This window comes from Lolium perenne, chromosome 6 (genome assembly GCF_019359855.2).
Source record: "Lolium perenne isolate Kyuss_39 chromosome 6, Kyuss_2.0, whole genome shotgun sequence".
Classification (NCBI taxonomy): domain Eukaryota; kingdom Viridiplantae; phylum Streptophyta; class Magnoliopsida; order Poales; family Poaceae; genus Lolium; species Lolium perenne.
Window position 1 is genome coordinate 260,651,639 of NC_067249.2, and position 17,178 is coordinate 260,668,816.

At 48.4% G+C, this 17,178-nt stretch overlaps 1 long non-coding RNA gene across 1 annotated transcript; it reads right to left on the reverse strand.

The window, feature by feature from the left end:
• Positions 1 to 668: 668 nt before the first annotated feature.
• On the reverse strand, positions 669 to 2,999 carry LOC127305366 (uncharacterized). The gene is made up of 2 exons (XR_007853880.2): positions 2,497 to 2,999; positions 669 to 1,529 (listed from the first exon to the last, which is right to left on the reverse strand). It is a non-coding gene; the product is annotated as an uncharacterized lncRNA (long non-coding RNA).
• Between the last annotated feature and the right edge of the window lie 14,179 nt (positions 3,000 to 17,178).

Here is a 17,178-nt window from a genome sequence, read left to right on the forward strand (position 1 = left end):
AAAAAGCGATCCACGGGGGTGGAGTTGCGTGGGGAGCCAAAAAAACTTCTGTGGCGCATGGAACTCATGTGCGCCACAGAAATGTCTTATTTCTATGGCGCACCAGGCAAGGTGCGCCACAGAATCTCTTAATTCTGTGGCGCACAGGACCACGTGCGCGGGTGTGGGCCCCACCTTATTTCTGTGGTGCATGGGCTTGTGGTGCGTCGAAAAAAAGCTATTTTTGTGCGCACCATGCACGGTGCGCCACAGAAACAATTTATGTGGCGCATACGTAGCTGGTGCGTCAGAGAAATAAGATCTCATCTATAAGTCTTTTTCTACTAGTGTCATATTTTTGTTGAAATCAATTAAATCCGAATAGAGGGAGTACTGGTAACTTTGTAAGAACTGCACTAACCTAGCCTAACCTCTCTTCATCGATCTGGTGATGTTCACAATAATTGTTCGATGTTCTTTAGCGAAGAAAGAATTGTTGGAGGTTAGAGTTTAAGGACTATTTATGTTGTTGGAGTATGTTTGATTTCAACCGTGTTTATAGATAAGATTTCCAGATAACGAACGATCTATAAACACCAAAATTCAGGTTAACCAAACTAACCACGACCATCAGAAACCCCTCAAAATTTTGCTTTATTTATCTATTTAGTCTTTGATCACTATGAGAATTATGAAATTCAAATTCACACGATTTCAACAATTCATATAGTCAACATATAAACAGCCTGGATGCTCCACTTCATGTGCATGAGCATTTAAACAATGTATAATCTTTACTATTAAGCCTCAATCCTGTCGTTTGCAGTTTAACCCTTTGGTTCTAGAGAAATTAACCCGCACTCCTAATGTCAACCCCTTCCGGAACTCAACTCTCCGGCCAGATCAAAGAAGGACACACTCAGGCAGATCTTCATCTTCGCGCAAGAGGAACCCTAGAACAACCACCTTTATTCAAAGCAGCCGCGCCAACAGCCCCCACGCCATCGGCCGGCAGCAGAGGAGGAGACGACGTGCCGCGATCGAGGAAGGCAACCTGCTCGGCTACAGGCTTGGTGGGAACGGCCCAAGCAGCCGACCCGGCTTAGATCAAGCCGCCGCTGCCACCGGAACCTCACTGCCGCCGTAGACCACCGCCGGCCGCCACACCTCCGCGCTGCCCACCGCAGCCCTCCTCTGCAGATCACCCAAGCCCGCCGACACCTTGCGCCCCCGCCCAGATGCAAAGCCGTACGGGCCCTCCCCTGGCCTCCGCTTTTGGCGAGAAGGGTGCCGCCACCGCCGCCGGCGAGGGCAGCGGCAGCGGCCAGGCAGGGCCGGCGAGGGGCGGACTGGAGGCGGCGGCGTGGTTCCTCCGGGATCGCCCAGGCGGGGGCGACCCGGGAGGTTAGGGGGAGGCGGCGGCTAGATGCGTTTTCTTTTTGCTGGCATGTGAGCGACATGTACGTTCTGAACTGAAGCTACACTGAATCCATCCAACTACTTCATCTGGACTGAAAATCTTCTTCCCTGTTGTGCAATTACCTGCCAAACTGAACCATTCATGTATCACACATTAGAAAAGGAGGCAGCAAATATCAGTCTATCATTGAAGTCTTAAGTCTTAACAGTATGCCTAGTAGTGCAAGGACCCAGTTTTAGAAAAGCATATACATACAACATTTGTGTATGTTTCTAGTTTTCTAGACATGTGAAGAATGTGAAGATATGACTCTCTCCTGGACATGTGAAGATAGGACTTTCTGCTAGACACACTTCTGATAAATAATAGGAATGAAAAATCTTCCAAATGAGTACGAACTTATAATTTTTTTTCTATACATTCATTCACTGGCTGGCTAATACACCAGATGCAGACTCTATATATGCACTACTTCTTCAGGTGTGGCCATGTTGTCTTCAGTAGAATCAAATTGAGAACTAATAGGATGAAAGAAAATATATATTCAGAAGCTTCAGCCCTTTGTTAACATATATAAAATTAACATCATCCACAAATTCATCTCAATTATAGCTCTCTGTTTCTCCCTTTGGTACAGCTAGCTAGCTAGCACTTGACAAAGAGCAATTAGCAAAAACGTTTCCTAAGAAAAATGAATGCAACCACATCATGTAGCTAGTTCTTCGTATCCATCCACCTGCTTGCTCGCACAACATCTAGCTAGCTCGCTCGCGTGCACCAACAGCTGCCCTGCATCCATCCACCTGCTTGGTTGCCCAGGAGCGTCCAGCGCAGGCTAGCTGGAGGTGAACGCCGCTGGGGTACGAGTGAACCGGCGACGTGTGCATCATGCTGCACCACAGTACGTACCTCGGTCAGCCCAGCGGTGTGGTCGTTCCCGAAGGAGACAGAGGAGCGCATCGCACGATGGGCGACGCAGTAGGCCTAGATCTCGCGACGGACTGTAGGAGGTTGGTGCGCGAGACGTGATGGATGTGGTGCGGGCACGCGGCTGTGAGACGGGAGTAGAAGAGAAAGGGCGAGAGAAGGGAGGTTACCGGAGAGGAACCGCAGTAGATGGCGGCGCCGGTCGGACTCCAAGAACGGCGGCGATCTGATGAGGAGCGGCTAGGCAGGATCCATCCCCTCCCGTGGGTAAGATGCTCCGCCTCTCCCTCCCCTCCCGCAGCCGCTCCGCTCGACGCCGTTCTACTCGTCGCCGGTCGCTAGCGAGAAGCTCTCTCGAGAATTTGGACGGGGAAAGATGGGGACGGGGATAACGCGAGGCTAGGGGCGTGGATTTAATCTTAGGCAAAAAGTGGATTGGGGACGGGGATGACCGGGGATGACATGGGATTTTTTGCCCCAAAACACCAGTACCAAAGGACTACTCAGGGAAAAGCGGGGATTTGGAGTTGGGCCGGGATAATCCCCGCGAATCCCCCCGAATATCCCAGTGCCAAACAAGGCCTCAGTAGTCAGTACCCCGCACTTCCAAGCCCCATGGAGCGAGGCGAGGGCTAATGTACTGGTGCGCGGCGCCGCAGGGCGCTGCTGGTCACCGCCGCTACGTTATGCATATGCACTGGGAACGGCGCCTTCTTGACCTGAGGTTGTGGCTTTCGTGGGACAAGGCCTCTCTCCCATCCCAGAGCGGTTGTTTGGTGGGGCGACATTGTTGGGTCCGACGACGTTGTTCTCCTTATGAATCTGCAGTGTGAATCTTCAGTTCATTTATATCCTAATCCCAAAGCAAGATATGTGATCAATTTCGACGTGCGTGCCGAGTCTTTGCGGGCCGTCGCTCGGAGGGACCAGGGCCAGCCGCAGTCCTGGGAGCCTCCCGGCACTACTGTGTTGCCCGTCGCTGCTCGCCGGTGGGTTTCTGACCGCAACACATTCTGGCACGCCCGGTGGGACAATCTTCGACATCAACCGCATCGCCATCTACATCTGAGATGGCGGAAGACACCCCAGTCACGTACGAGGATCTGACCGAGGAGCTCAAGAAGAAGTATGACGAGGTCAAAGCAATCCTCGAAGCCGACATCATCGGCTCTTTTCACAGAACCCGCTCACAGGCATCAGGTGAAAAGGGTTCTCACCTGAAGGCGCGCTCGATGGAGTGGACCTGTCCGCCCCGTCAGAAGAACGCACCAGGTCCCTGCGTCAGGAGGTTAACTTCATGGTAGCTCACTCGCTGCACCGCCATTCTCGAGAGCTCGGGTGAACACTTTGGAGCGTGTCGCTCTTCGGGTGATCCAGGAAATCATGAGGCATCAGTACTCTCCGTCAGGACCATCTCTCGGGACTTACCAAGGAGAAATGCCACTCCAGTCCCGTCCACCGCTGCCATTCGCGTTGGCAGCACCAGAAGTGCCGAATTCAACGGCATACGTCGTCTACAAGATCGGTGGTGACCCTAGTGACTACCAGTTCCTGCATGAGGCGCCTAAGGAGATCCCTCACGGATACACGTGCACATACGTGCCGATCGCAGAATCGGGCACCCACAAACCAGATCGCAACAAATAGGGACTTACGGAACAACAGGAGGAACTCTGGGAACAGATCTTGAGAAGCGTACGTGGCTAGCTAAGTATGCCACTCCGACAAACCTCCGAGCTCAGCTCCTGCAGCTGGCTCGTAGCTGGAAAAGCAAGCACGGCTGGCTAAGTATGCCACTCCGGCGAATCTTGAGTCGACTCTGCAGCCAAGACCGCGGATCGGATCGATCGCACCATCCCGAGAGACCAGTTCGGCATGGTGCCGAAAAGGAGGACAATCGGCTATTCCAAGCCGTACCCCAACGAGTACGAGTTGATCCCGCTACCACCCAAATATCGGCTCCCCGATTTCTCCAAGTTTAATGGATCGGATGGTTCCAGCCTCCATCGAGCATGTGAGCCGATATTTGGCACGGGCTGGGCACGATCTCGGCATCGATGAGCTGCGTGTGAGGTTCTTCGCACGTCCCTCACAGATCGGCTTTCGGGTGGTACACATCGCTGCCACCGGACTCAGTCCGGACTTGGAAGCAGTTGGAAGAGCAGTTCCACATGCGGTATCACTCGCAGGCTTCCGAGGCCGGCATTGCCGATTTAGCACAAGTACGTCGAAGCGCGGAGAAACGGTGTCGAATACGTCCAGCGCTTCAGGACCGTTAGGAACCGATGCTATTCGGCTCGTGTGACTGAAAAAGAAGCAGTCGAGTTGGCGGTGGTGGGTCTCGCATCACCGATCAAGGACGTGGCCTCCCAAACAGACTACCCTTCACTGGCGCACATGGTGCAGAAGCTGTTAGTATATGAACATCGCCACCCAGATGTATACCAGGATAAATTCAAGCGTGCGGTGGTCCTGGTTGAGGCAGATGAAGACGAAGGCTCTGCGGGAGATCAAGAGGTAGCAGTGGCTGAATGGACTCGGGGGGCAAGCCCCGTGTCCTGCAAGTGGGTTAAGCCACAAGGTCCTCCCAGAGGGTTTGACTTCGACGTTACCAAAGCTGAGCAGATTTTCGACCTCTTACTTAAGGAGAAGCAGCTAAAGGTACCCGAAGGCCACAAGATCCCCACGGCGCAGGAGCTGAATGGAAAGCCATACTGCAAGTGGCATAACACGTTCACCCATGCCACCAACGACTGCAGGGTGTGGCGGCGGCAGGTCCAAATGGCGATAGAACAAGGGCGTCTAATTTTCAGCCAGTACGCCATGAAAGTCGACACGCACCCTTTCCCCGCCGTTAACATGGTGGAGTGCACTTACCCTGGAGGGTGCCAGCCAGGATTCTCGTTCAACATCAACATGGTAGCACCTGGACACCACTCTGGTAAGGACGGAGACGAGGGCAGCTGCTCTCGTAGCAAGGACACAGAGGAAGCCGTTCCACGCGATCGGCTCCGTCACGATGGCAAGCGCTACATCACAGAGGGAGAAGTGAGAAACGTGAGATATCAGCGACCTCTCTCTGATCACCTCCTCAACAAGTATGTGAGTCAATATGACCAACGCCGACGACCCAACGACGATGATGAAAGAGATCGTCTGGCTAGGGACGCCAGGAGACATCGTCGGCATGATCGCGACGAGGAGAGATATGAGCGCCACGCCAAGGAAAAGTCAAGAGAGCAAGACGACGAGGATAGGCACCGGACCGCTCTTCTTCGTACATCGCTGGGATTCAGGAATGAGCCGATTGCCTACAATCGGCAACTGCCCATAATGTAGACAGAAGAGGAAGGATGCAGCTAACGTGTCCGTGTTCAAACGTCTAGGGCCTCTCCCGCCTCGGAACAAGCACGCTGAGTCCTCTCGGGTGGAAGATCTCGAGGAATTGGGAGACGACGAAGAAGAAGAAGATAAGTACCACCGACCAAGGTGGTGCCCTGATGGACTCAGCCGTTCCCAAAAGCGTAGGGTTCAGCGACTACGTGGTTTGGAGGAAGCCGAAAGGTTATACCTGCACACGTTGAGGAAGGCGCGGCCTGATTTGGCCGCTAAAATTCAGCGAACCCTGGACGAAGAAGGTCGGCCACAAAGGAAAGAGTGGCGCCCGTATAAAAGAAAGCCGATGATGAAACATCGGCTGGCACAAACATGGTGTTCATCCTTCCGACGGAGTTTAGTGCTCCAGGATTAGACGAAGCACCCGTGGCACAACTTGACCGCGCCCACGGCCGCTATCTTTGAGAAGCCACGAGAAAGAAGCTACGTACATCTCAAGGCCCTGTACTTGCGAGGTTATATCAATGGGCAGCCTGTCAACAAGATGCTGGTGGACACCGGAGCGGCAGTCAACATTATGCCATACTCCATGCTACGTCGGTTGGGACGCTCTAGCTCGGATCTGATCAAGACCAACGTGACACTGAGCGATTTCAACGGCCAAGCGTCCGACGCACAAGGTGTTCTGAACGTGGATCTGACCGTAGGAAGGAAAACCATCCCTACGACGTTCTTCATTGTCGATAGCAAGAGCACCTATGTTGTCCTGCTAGGAAGAGATTGGATCCACGCCAACTGTTGCATTCCATCCACGATGCACCAATGCGTAATACAGTGGGATGGAGATGAAGTAGAGGTCGTCCATGCGAGATGACTCAGCCGAGATTTCAACGGTGGCATGAACGCTTGGGAGACAACAGGCCAAGAGCCACTCTCGTGCATCAATTTGGACGCATCGCGAGCGCATCGACGTGACGAAGGACGGGGTTAGGCTGGTCTTATCCACCGGCCTGACCGTATAGCAAGAACAAACCTATGGACAAACGTGGCAAGGCTGATCCTTGGGATCGGCCCCAAAGATCTATGGAGGAACATTGCAAAACCTTCATTGAGCGATTCAATCAACATGGAGGCCGATTCCAGCAATCGGCCAAAATTATCCTCACCACACGTTCTGCCTGTGTTCAACGTCGATCTAATGAGCAGCGGTTTTACGTCGGCTGATGAGAGTCAACATTGGTCCTACCGGAGCCGACGTTCAAATACAGTGCCTTGGCTAACTACAGAGCCGATATCCGCAGTTACCTGGCAGATTCGGCTCGGGGGGCACCTAATCAGATGAACATGTGCGATACATGTGCAGTGAAATATTGGGGGCCGATAGAAAAATCGGCCAGTACTAAAAAATTCTCATGGTATACAGCCGATGCACGGACATCGACTTTAGAGCTAAGAAACAAAGCCGATGCACAGCCATCGACTCTAGTACAAATTACACAAGATCTACCAGCTGCGTGTTCAAGACGCGGATTTTCACCAAGTCGGTCTTCAGTTCAGCTTCAAGGCCTTCTGCTTCCTTGAGGGAGTGAACAATGAGAGCTTCCTCAGCCGCAATGAGCCGATTTTGGTGCCCGAACTTTCTCTTCGAGGACTTCAAACCCTTTGCGCCAGTTCAGCAGTACTGTCAGAAGCGTCAGTTTTGGCATGCAAGGCAGCCTTTTGCTCATTAAGCCGTTGGTGTTTCTACAATATCGGCTTTCAACGGAGGAAGAGGCGATCGATGGGGGCAAGTTTGGCTGGCTCGGCATGGTGGCTGTCTCAGAATTACCTGAGTTCAAAGCCCTTTGTCTGATCTGTACATCCTCACCAATATTCTCGCCTTGACTGAGGCTCGGGGGGCAGCTGGCCTGGTAGATGCTCTGTTTTAGAAGCCGATTGGGGTGTCATCGGCTGATCCTTCGTCGCAACCTTCTTCAAAAATGGTGAGTTCTTGCAGAAGAGGATCACTGGACCTGGTGGGAGGAATTTAAGGGCTCTCTTGAAGACTCCACATTATCCACCAGATCTCAAAGTCATCAGTTGAAGAATTGAAGGATAGATTGTGAAGAACCGATGCGTTGCTATCGGCTCATTGAGCATTGGCTAAGTGAACAATCGGCAAAGTCAGTATGAGGGGGAATCGGCTAAATTAGCTTAAAGGGAATCGGCAAAATCAAACTGGGGGAAATTCTTCATTGATAAATAGGATTTCTTACATAAAGAGCTGATTGCTCTCAAAAGGAATACTAGGGGGTACATTGCCCCATCTACTACTGCTGATCCTATGCTAAGGGTCCTATCTACGGGCCGTCGCTGCCCTCGTCGTCGCCGTCGTCGCCGCTGTCGGCGCTACTCCCAGCGGGCTCGTCGTCGGCTAGCTGCCGGCGGCCGCCGGCCGGGCCCTCGTTGTCCTCGTCCTCCTCGTCAGCGTCGTCGTCGTCGCTGTCGAAGTCGCTGAGGTTCCCCGGCCAGGGGTAGAAGCGCTTGGCCGGCGGTTCGTCGGAGGAGGTGTCGTCCTCCTCCTCCTTCTCCTCCTCCTCCTCCTCGGGGGAGGTGAAGTCATCACAGGAGAAGCGATCGTCATTGCTCTCCTCCTCCGTTTCAACGTCGGCAAGGAAGCGGAGGTCACTTTCCCCGTCGGTCGAGGACTTGTCGTCCTCAGACCAGACGGAGAAATCGTGACTGGATTCCTTCCCGGCTTCGATGGCGCGGCGGATGTTGGCCGCATGGGCCTCCTCCGGGTTCCACTCCGGCGTCGGCTCGCGGGAGGAGGAGGATTGGGTGGAAGAACCCGATGAGGCAGAGGAGGAAGAAGACATGGTGGCGCAGGAGGGCTTTTGGAGTGCTAATGCGAAGGGGATGAAGAAGCAAACTGTTTGGAGCGGTTAAATAAAAGGGGATATAGTGGAAATTCAATGCCATAGCAATTTCCGAGGAAGTGATGCCCAACGGAAAAAAAAATTTACCAGGACACGCAGAAGTGGAAGAGGCAAGGCATCATGATGAAGGATACTGCGACGGTTCTGCCACGACATGACCCGACGAAGAAAAAGCAGAGTGATTTTGGAATTATCAATTCCAAAACCAGGGGGGCATGTGTTATCACCAGAATTTGACCGGATCAGAGGTGGGCCGCGATTAAAGATGGGCTTGAAGGATATACATGGAAGAAATACATGAATCGGCCTTATATGCAAAGTTTGGGCTAGTTTGCCCGTGTATCTGTAATATAGTAAGATACGTGTCGGTTAGATAGAGTTTGGCTCGTGCCCGGTTGGGATTATTCCCACGTTAGAAAGTCTACGGACTATAAATATGTATCTAGGGTTTATGAAATAAACAACAATCACGTTCACCACAAACCAATCTAGGCGCATCGCCAACTCCCTTGTCTCGAGGGTTTCTTCCGGGTAAGCATCATGCTGCCTAGATCGCATCTTGCGATCTAGGCAGTACACGTTCATCCGCTGTTCATGTGTTGCTCGTACTGAAGCCTTTTTGATGGCGAGCAACGTAGTTATCTTAGACGTGTTAGGGTTAGCATTGTTCATCGTATCATATGCTATCGTCGTGCAACCCTGAGACGTCTAGCCGCCCTTACGCCTATCTTAGGTGTAAGGGCGGCACCCCGCTTGATCATTATTTAGTAGATCCGATCCGTTATGATTGTTCCTTGTTCTTCAAGGATTAGTTTAATATCTGCATAGTTAGGCCTTACAAACGAGTTGAAGGATCCAGTGGCGCGTAGGGTGTAGTTTGCTAGCCCTAGACAGGATGTTCCGGGGATCAACCTCGTGTTGGTTTTTAGGCCTTGTCTAGGGTCGGTTTACGATCACCGTGCGTGGCCGCCAGGCTCAATCACGAGTAGGATGTTCCGATTATGTGGTGAAAACCCTAGATCGTAGTAGGTCGTTTTAGCTTTATTTTGATCAAGCAGGACCACCATATATTCGTACACCTCGTACGGATCATGGGTGGATCGGCTCTTTGAGCCGATTCACAGGACAACCTGAGAGCCGATCGAGGCTCGTATTTAATGTTTACGTGTATGCCATGCAGGAAACTAAGCGAGGCACATCCATCACCTTCCTGACCAGGTATAGGTCAGGTGGCACGCCCTTGCACCAGCATCGGACGTGCGTGCCGAGTCTTTGCGGGCCGTCGCTCGGAGGGACCAGGGCCAGCCGCAGTCCTGGGAGCCTCCCGGCTCTACTGTGTTGCCCGTCGCTGCTCGCCGGTGGGTTTCTGACCGCAACACAGCTACAGCCTATGTTGCAAGAAGCATTACAATGGTGGAGACCTTTTTTCCTCGGTTTCAATGTCATTTATAATTAAAAAATCTCAGTTGCAATCTCACACTATCAAAAAGCATGGTGCAAATTATCTAGAAGCCTGCAAATTCAGCTAACTTCCAGTCCACCGATAATTAGGGTAATCGATATTTTAATCTGGATTGTGGCTACAATTTCGTTTCTTCATTTGTCAACTAGTGTACAACCTCTTCTCCTGGGTTCAGTTTAACTTTTTTTTTTGACATAAATACAGTGGGGAAGATCCCCACTGTGTCATTTTTCATTTTTTATAAAACACATATGTACATCAGTTGCTGATACAAGGATTCATAAAAGATCTAGCCAATCCTGCAAGCCTTTCTTAAGACTAGGCTTAATTCTATGTCGAATAGTAGCAATGCTAACTTTAAAATGATCAAAACATGCTAATAGATCTCTACTGTCATGTTCAAAGATGATATTATTTCTTTGTATCCAAATACTCCAACAGCTTGCAATCAAAGCTTCCTTAAAATAAACATTATCTGATCTCCTTTGTCCATCAATCATCATGTTGATATGATCCATATCTTCATTCCACTCCATGCCAATCTTCCACCATAGGTTTCTGCTAAAATCACAATGAAAGAAAAGGTGTGCCATCGTTTCAACTGCTTGATCATCGCATAATACACATTTGTTGCATTGCACATAAAAAGATTTTCTTTCCATCATTTCTTTAGTGTTTAGTCTGTCATGGGCCAATAACCAGAAGAAGAATTCTTGCTTCGGCAGACAGGCAGATTTCCATATCCATTTGAATGGTAAAGGTGCCAGGGGATGATTAGATAATCTATTATATACCTTCTTAACAGAGTATGATTTTCCATTCAACGTCAATTTCCATTGATCACGGGAATTGACATCATGACTGACTGACATAAGAATTTGACCAAGTTCATTGCATTGCTGAGCAGCAATGTTTGATAGTGGGATATTAAATAGATCATATATATCTTCCATGGCTATATATCTTGCATCCTTAACAGTCATCATCTTATCCTTAGAAAACGAGAACATATGAGGAAATTTATCTTTAAGAATCTGATCATACCATTTGTCATGCCATAAAAGAGTGGTCTGCCCAGCCCCAATATTACAGATTATCATATCTTTGAATGTAGTAACCAATGAAATACAATCCTTCCACCAAAAAGATCCTTTCTGATGATTTGCTTTAGGCAGTTTCCCATTCTGATAATATGCAGCCGAAACTAAGTTAACCCATGGAATATCATGCCTGTTGTAGAACTTATATAAATTTTTCATTTGCAGTGCCTTGTTCTGCTGCCTCATGTCTAAAACACCAAGTCCACCAGATGCCTTGGGCATACATACTTTCTCCCAACTAACCAGACATTTGTCTGATTTATGTATATCTTTTCCTTGCCATAAAAATGTTCTGCATGCTTTTTCCACATGATCAATATGAGTGTAGTGAACCTTCATTGCACACATGGCATGATTTGGCATAGCAGCAATAACAGCTTTGATTGTGACCAACCTGGCACTGTATGACATCATATTAGATAGTCCAGATAATCTTTTGTCAACTTTGCAAATCATAGGCATGAGATCATCCACTTTAGGTCTGGTAGTGCCCATCGGTAAACCAATTCAACTTTGCAATAGTATTTTTTTAGAAACACTGTACAAACACAGAAACTCATATACACTCGTCTACACTCACTCCTATGGATGCACACATGCACACCCTATCTCTATGAGCATCTCCGAAAGATTGAGCAGGTGTTCGAATCATAAAAATTGACGAAATCACCACAAGCGGCTAGTTGTCGAATGAAACGTCGACTTTCACAGAATGAATATTCACCTTTATGAAACACCTGAGATTTGAACTCCGGTAGGCTAGGAATACAACCACCACCTAACCACCCAAACTTATTGATTCTCGCAACAATTTTTAATTAAGCTCAGAAGGCTGCTACAAATGGAAGAAAAATATAAGCTACATCGGCGGGCATGGGTAAGCTAGGCACGAGCACGTTGAGCAGTATCTACCCAGTATGGGTCCTCTCTTCACTGCATGCAAACACCCCTCCTATTTAAAACAGTTGAGTCGTTACAACAACACGACCGCGGTACGTGAAGACCGTAAGCCTAATCTTGCACGACATTCGTGTGTTAGCTGTCCTCTTCGCGTAAGGGCGTCTTTACCAGGGTGAGGTAAATCGGCCGCCCAAAGCAACCAGCAACACATCCATTTACATTGATCGTAGATACGAGAATAGTTATTTTTTATTGCATGTCTACTTGCGTGTTCTAGCCGTCGGACGCATATTATTTTTTAAATATTTATTTATTCATCAATTGAAAATCATAATTTAGGTATGCAATAAACGAAAAATAAGAAGAAAAAATACTAAAATGAAAATGGCTAGGCCCCGAGACTACTTGTCGCCCTTGGGGCGGTTGACAACCCGGCCCCATTGTTGCCTCCCTCCCTCCTAGGCTTCTCCGTCGCCGCCCACCGCTCCATCCGTTGTGCGCTCGGCAGAGCTCGGTGGGCCACCGCATCCTCTAGTAGAGGTTGCCGCAGTGTTTCGCTGGCGTCATCCTGACCCTTCTTCAGCATCTCGAAGGACACGACTAAGGCCCTCTGCTCCATCGTTTTCTCCTCCGGGACAGACCCGCTCCAGTCGTCATCATCGTCCGACTCATCCTCTACTGCCACCGCCTCACAGCGGTGTTGCTCCTCCGCATCGAACGCCATGTGGGCCACCCGCTGCTCCTCTACCTCCTGCTCCGCGTGAGCCATCAATTCCGTGATTTATTTCAACAATACAATAAGGTACACATTTTATTTTATTTCCTCTAATTGAACCCCCTCAACATCTAAAGTTAAGAAATTCTACCTCAGACATGGAAGACAACTTACACCATTCTTGCATTTTGTGGGCATTCATGTTCAGGATGTTCATGGTTTAATATTCAACCATAAACCTTTTATAGTAAACTTTGATACCTATTCTAAACATATATTTAATATAATATATCTGTAATGGAGTACAATTTTCTACTATGTAGATACCTCAGTAAACCGCATAACAATGTTTCTGAACATAGTTATCGTGTTCCTTTCGACCCAATTGTAACGTATATCAGTCACACGTTTGCGTGTGAAAAAAATAAATTAGATGTTGTAAATTTCGTACCAAATGTTCTTAGTGAATTAATATTTCATATTTACAAAAATAATACTCTGACAAAAGTATATTTCATGCATATGTACTTTTGTGTATGTTCTTTAATATCATTATATATCATGACCGAGATCTGTAAAGTGTATGCAGAGATAAATATCTTACTACTAGTTGTATTGTATTATTACGTAAGTAAAGTTATGGAATCTTCTAGAGTATAAACCGTATGTCCTGCAAATTGATTTTAGTATGGGATGTACAATGGTAGAAAAGAATCGCCTTACCTTAATCCTCCACATCATTTAGGGCCTGTTTAGTTCCTAGCCACACTTTGCCAAACCTAATTTTGGCAAGTGTGGCAGCCACAAAAGTATGGCTAGGATTTTGGAAGCCACAAAGTGTGGTAAAAGTTGACAAAAAAAATCACTCTATGACAAGTGTGCCATATGGATAGTGAAGTGTGGCAGCTCTAAAGTGCGGCAAGAACCAAACACATGCTAAATTGCCAAACTTTGGCTTGGCAAAATGTGGCTGTGAACCAAACAGGTCCCCTTAAAGAGAGAAATCAATATAAGTTATACAATGCATCACCTCCTTTCATCCCTAACAATTAATGAGATTAATTAAATTTTAGTTATAAATTCTGTTGCTAAGGTAAGACATGTAGGTTATCATCTCTTAGCCTACATTCCCTCTCCTCTAATGTGGCAGCTATAACAGAAAGCTGACATCACTCCATTACACATGCCCTAATAATTTGACAATTAGTACATGAATTGCAATTGGTAGGGATGCAATATCACTTTTCGCGACACATGCGAACATGCAAATCACAGCCCCGGTATGACCTGCGACAGCCTACGTTGACTCTGTCCGCCAAATCCTCGATGAGTTCCATCCTTCCCCTCTCTCGCCACCATGGCCGGCCAAGAGGAAGAACAGAGCTTCAAAGGTGCAGATAAGGACCCTAATTACAAGAGCCCATACCGAAAATCATGAAGATCCTTCCCCCCTACTCGGAAGCACATTGGAGAAGCTCAACAACAACCACATAGCGTTGCACCAAGACGTCGGGACGCGCATGCTTGACTCCATAGTCTTATTGGCGGAGATTCCTGATGTCCCCTACTCCACATATAGTAGTGCTCGCCACCAGTACCTCGCGATGAACAAGAACACACACATGACGCACGAGATATGGCCGTAAAGACCCAGTGCTCTACTCCGAGACACCATACATGACCAAACACACCAAAACCTGGACCTACTATCTACACCACTGGGGCCGACGCTTCACCTTAGCCATTCCCAGGCGGTATATCTCTGCCGGGGAGAGCCCTGGTCCGGCCCGGGTCTGTGAGGAGAACTGTAAAACTACTCTATGAGGTAGAGATAAAGGAAATGTGAGAATGCTTTGGAGCTTTCATTGGTGCATTGATAGATCCCGCACCAGATTAATTAGCAAAAGAATGTGAGAATCGAGGTGTTCCAAAATATTTTTGGATATTTGTACAATCTAACTCTTACCAATAATATCCTAGTAGGCCTCTTGCTAAATCGGCCAGTATCTATAAATATCGCACACCTTAAAAGTTACAAGTGGTACGCATTATCTACAAAGCTTCTCCATTACCATTGAAATTCTCCCAAGCATATTCAGTGTCATAGTATTTTTTAGAACATTTAAAAGGGACAGTACGAATGATTTAAAATTGGGACACTATATTTATAAATTCTACAAATTAGGAAACTGACTACTTAACCATAGTCGATTAAATAGAATAATATACATGGACATAGAGAATTTGAATTGTGAAAGAGCATGTGCTTACTGCTACATGTGAGCACAAGTTTCAGGGAACTTGATGTTAACTCAGCAGTGAACAGGCCAGTTGTTTACCTCTGATAGGAAAAAAACTGAAAAATAGCCAAGTTGTAATTAGCATTAGTTTGTCTTTACATCAAGCTCTACACGTGCAGGTTCAAGTCGAAATTCAATTGCTCCATCAGATTTGTACAGCTTATTTTCTGCCCAGTACACTGTTGCATGCAGGTTCAGAATTCAGATAAGGGGCCGCTGACCTGCTATGAAAACAGTTCGATATAATATAAGATAAGCCGGCGCAAGTTTTTTCGAGGGAAGATTCTCAATGTCCAATCTGCACCCACGTCCATACAACCATCAGTTGTAGATACAAACTTCAAAAACTTCGTAAAGCTAGCCGTTTGTGAGCAAAGTTATCCAAGCTCTATAACACTTGTTTCAGTTGTGTAATGTCTGGACCTGCATAAACAAGAGATCCAATCATGTAACTAGAAATGGATAGATACAAGAGGATCTTCAGATGAAGCCATGATGACGAACAGCCATCGATGCCGCCGAGAGATAGCTCCTTATTCTGCCAAGGGCGCGCGGCGGTCACTGTCAGTACGTAGCTAGCGCGTATGACGGTTGCACCGGCGCTGGCCTCTCACCTGTTGAGTAACGTACACCTCGTCGAATACCTGATGTACAACCCCTTCCTCCACCTCCTTTTCATCCATCCAAGACGTGAAGCATCCGGTCGAGCACCTGGTGTGTTTCTGCCGGAGTTGACGTCGGGGACTGGCATCCAACACATTGCGGGCCGCGTCCGAGAGAGAGTGGCAGTGGCCGCGAGCCGTAATGCAATCTGAACCGGGATCGGTGCTCCTGCTGTTTCGTGCCCGGATCGGAATCCTGAACAGCCACGAAACCGGCCGTTTCCTGCCTTCCTGGTGTATATATACTACGTGTTGGTGTTGGCATCTCAGCAGCTCGTCCCGACCGCGGAGCAGACAGACTGCCAACACGCACGGACAAGGCACGGCGGCGCCATGACGCCCGAGGAGGCCATGCAGCGTCTCGAGGCGCTGGGCGACCTGCTAGCCACCATCACCCAGGGCTTGGCGGAGGAGGAGCAGGCCGGCGCGGGGCAAGCCGGTCACCCAGCTGACGACGACCAGTCTGTGGCTCGGCTGTGCAGGCTTACGCGACTCATGGCCGACATCGCCGCCGAGGAGAAGCTTCTCCGGCTTGCCATCGACCGCATGGCTGGAGGAGGCACAAGACCCACGAGGAACCGCAAGCCCAACTCTCGCTACCCGGCTGCTGATTGGACGTCTTCTTCGCAGACTGCAGAAAATGGCGCCACGGCCAAACCGCAAAACCACGACGGCCCTTCGCTACCTCCTGATCACAGCCATCAAACATTGTCATCCACTCAACCGGATGCATGATCCAACAAGCTACCGCAGCCGTTCCAAACTAATTGTTGAATTTTTTTTGTAGATGTAGATGTATGTACTATGTAGACGTATCTAGACAAAGCTGAGACAGTTATTTATACACAAGCTTATACAGTTATTACACCATTTAGGCTAACGTATCATATACTTATAAGAACTCCACTAATTTCAACAAACAATTTCAAGTGAGAATTGGAATGATGGTGTTCATGGTAGTGAATGAGTTGGAGGTTTTGAGTCCCTCTTTATGGTATTTAAGCTTATTTTCCAAAGCAAATCAAGCCGACGACACACCTGCCCGAGCGTCAAGTAGGCTATTAGCGCTGATTTTGTTTTTTTGCTTTGTAATTCCTTGTTATTTGATTTTTTATCAGGAAAGTGTAATTAGATTGTATAAGCGTGCCATTGCTTAATGTAAGTATAGTTAAGGCGAAAAAGAGAACGAGGAACGCTGTGTGAGAAAGGATGCGTAACCCTAATAGGGCCGCGTGGTGCTTATATATATATATAAGGATAATTACATGGTCTACCTTATCATACAAGGGGTACAAATACAGGAGATGTACATACACACGTATACAGCTACTTTAACACGCTGCACGAACATTGGTACACGAACCTTGTTCGAACACGTAAACCTAGGTTTTCCGTTAATCTGGATCAAGAACGGGTGGCTCTGTATCCGCCTTCATGTTGTCTAGCCCAGTTAGCCGGC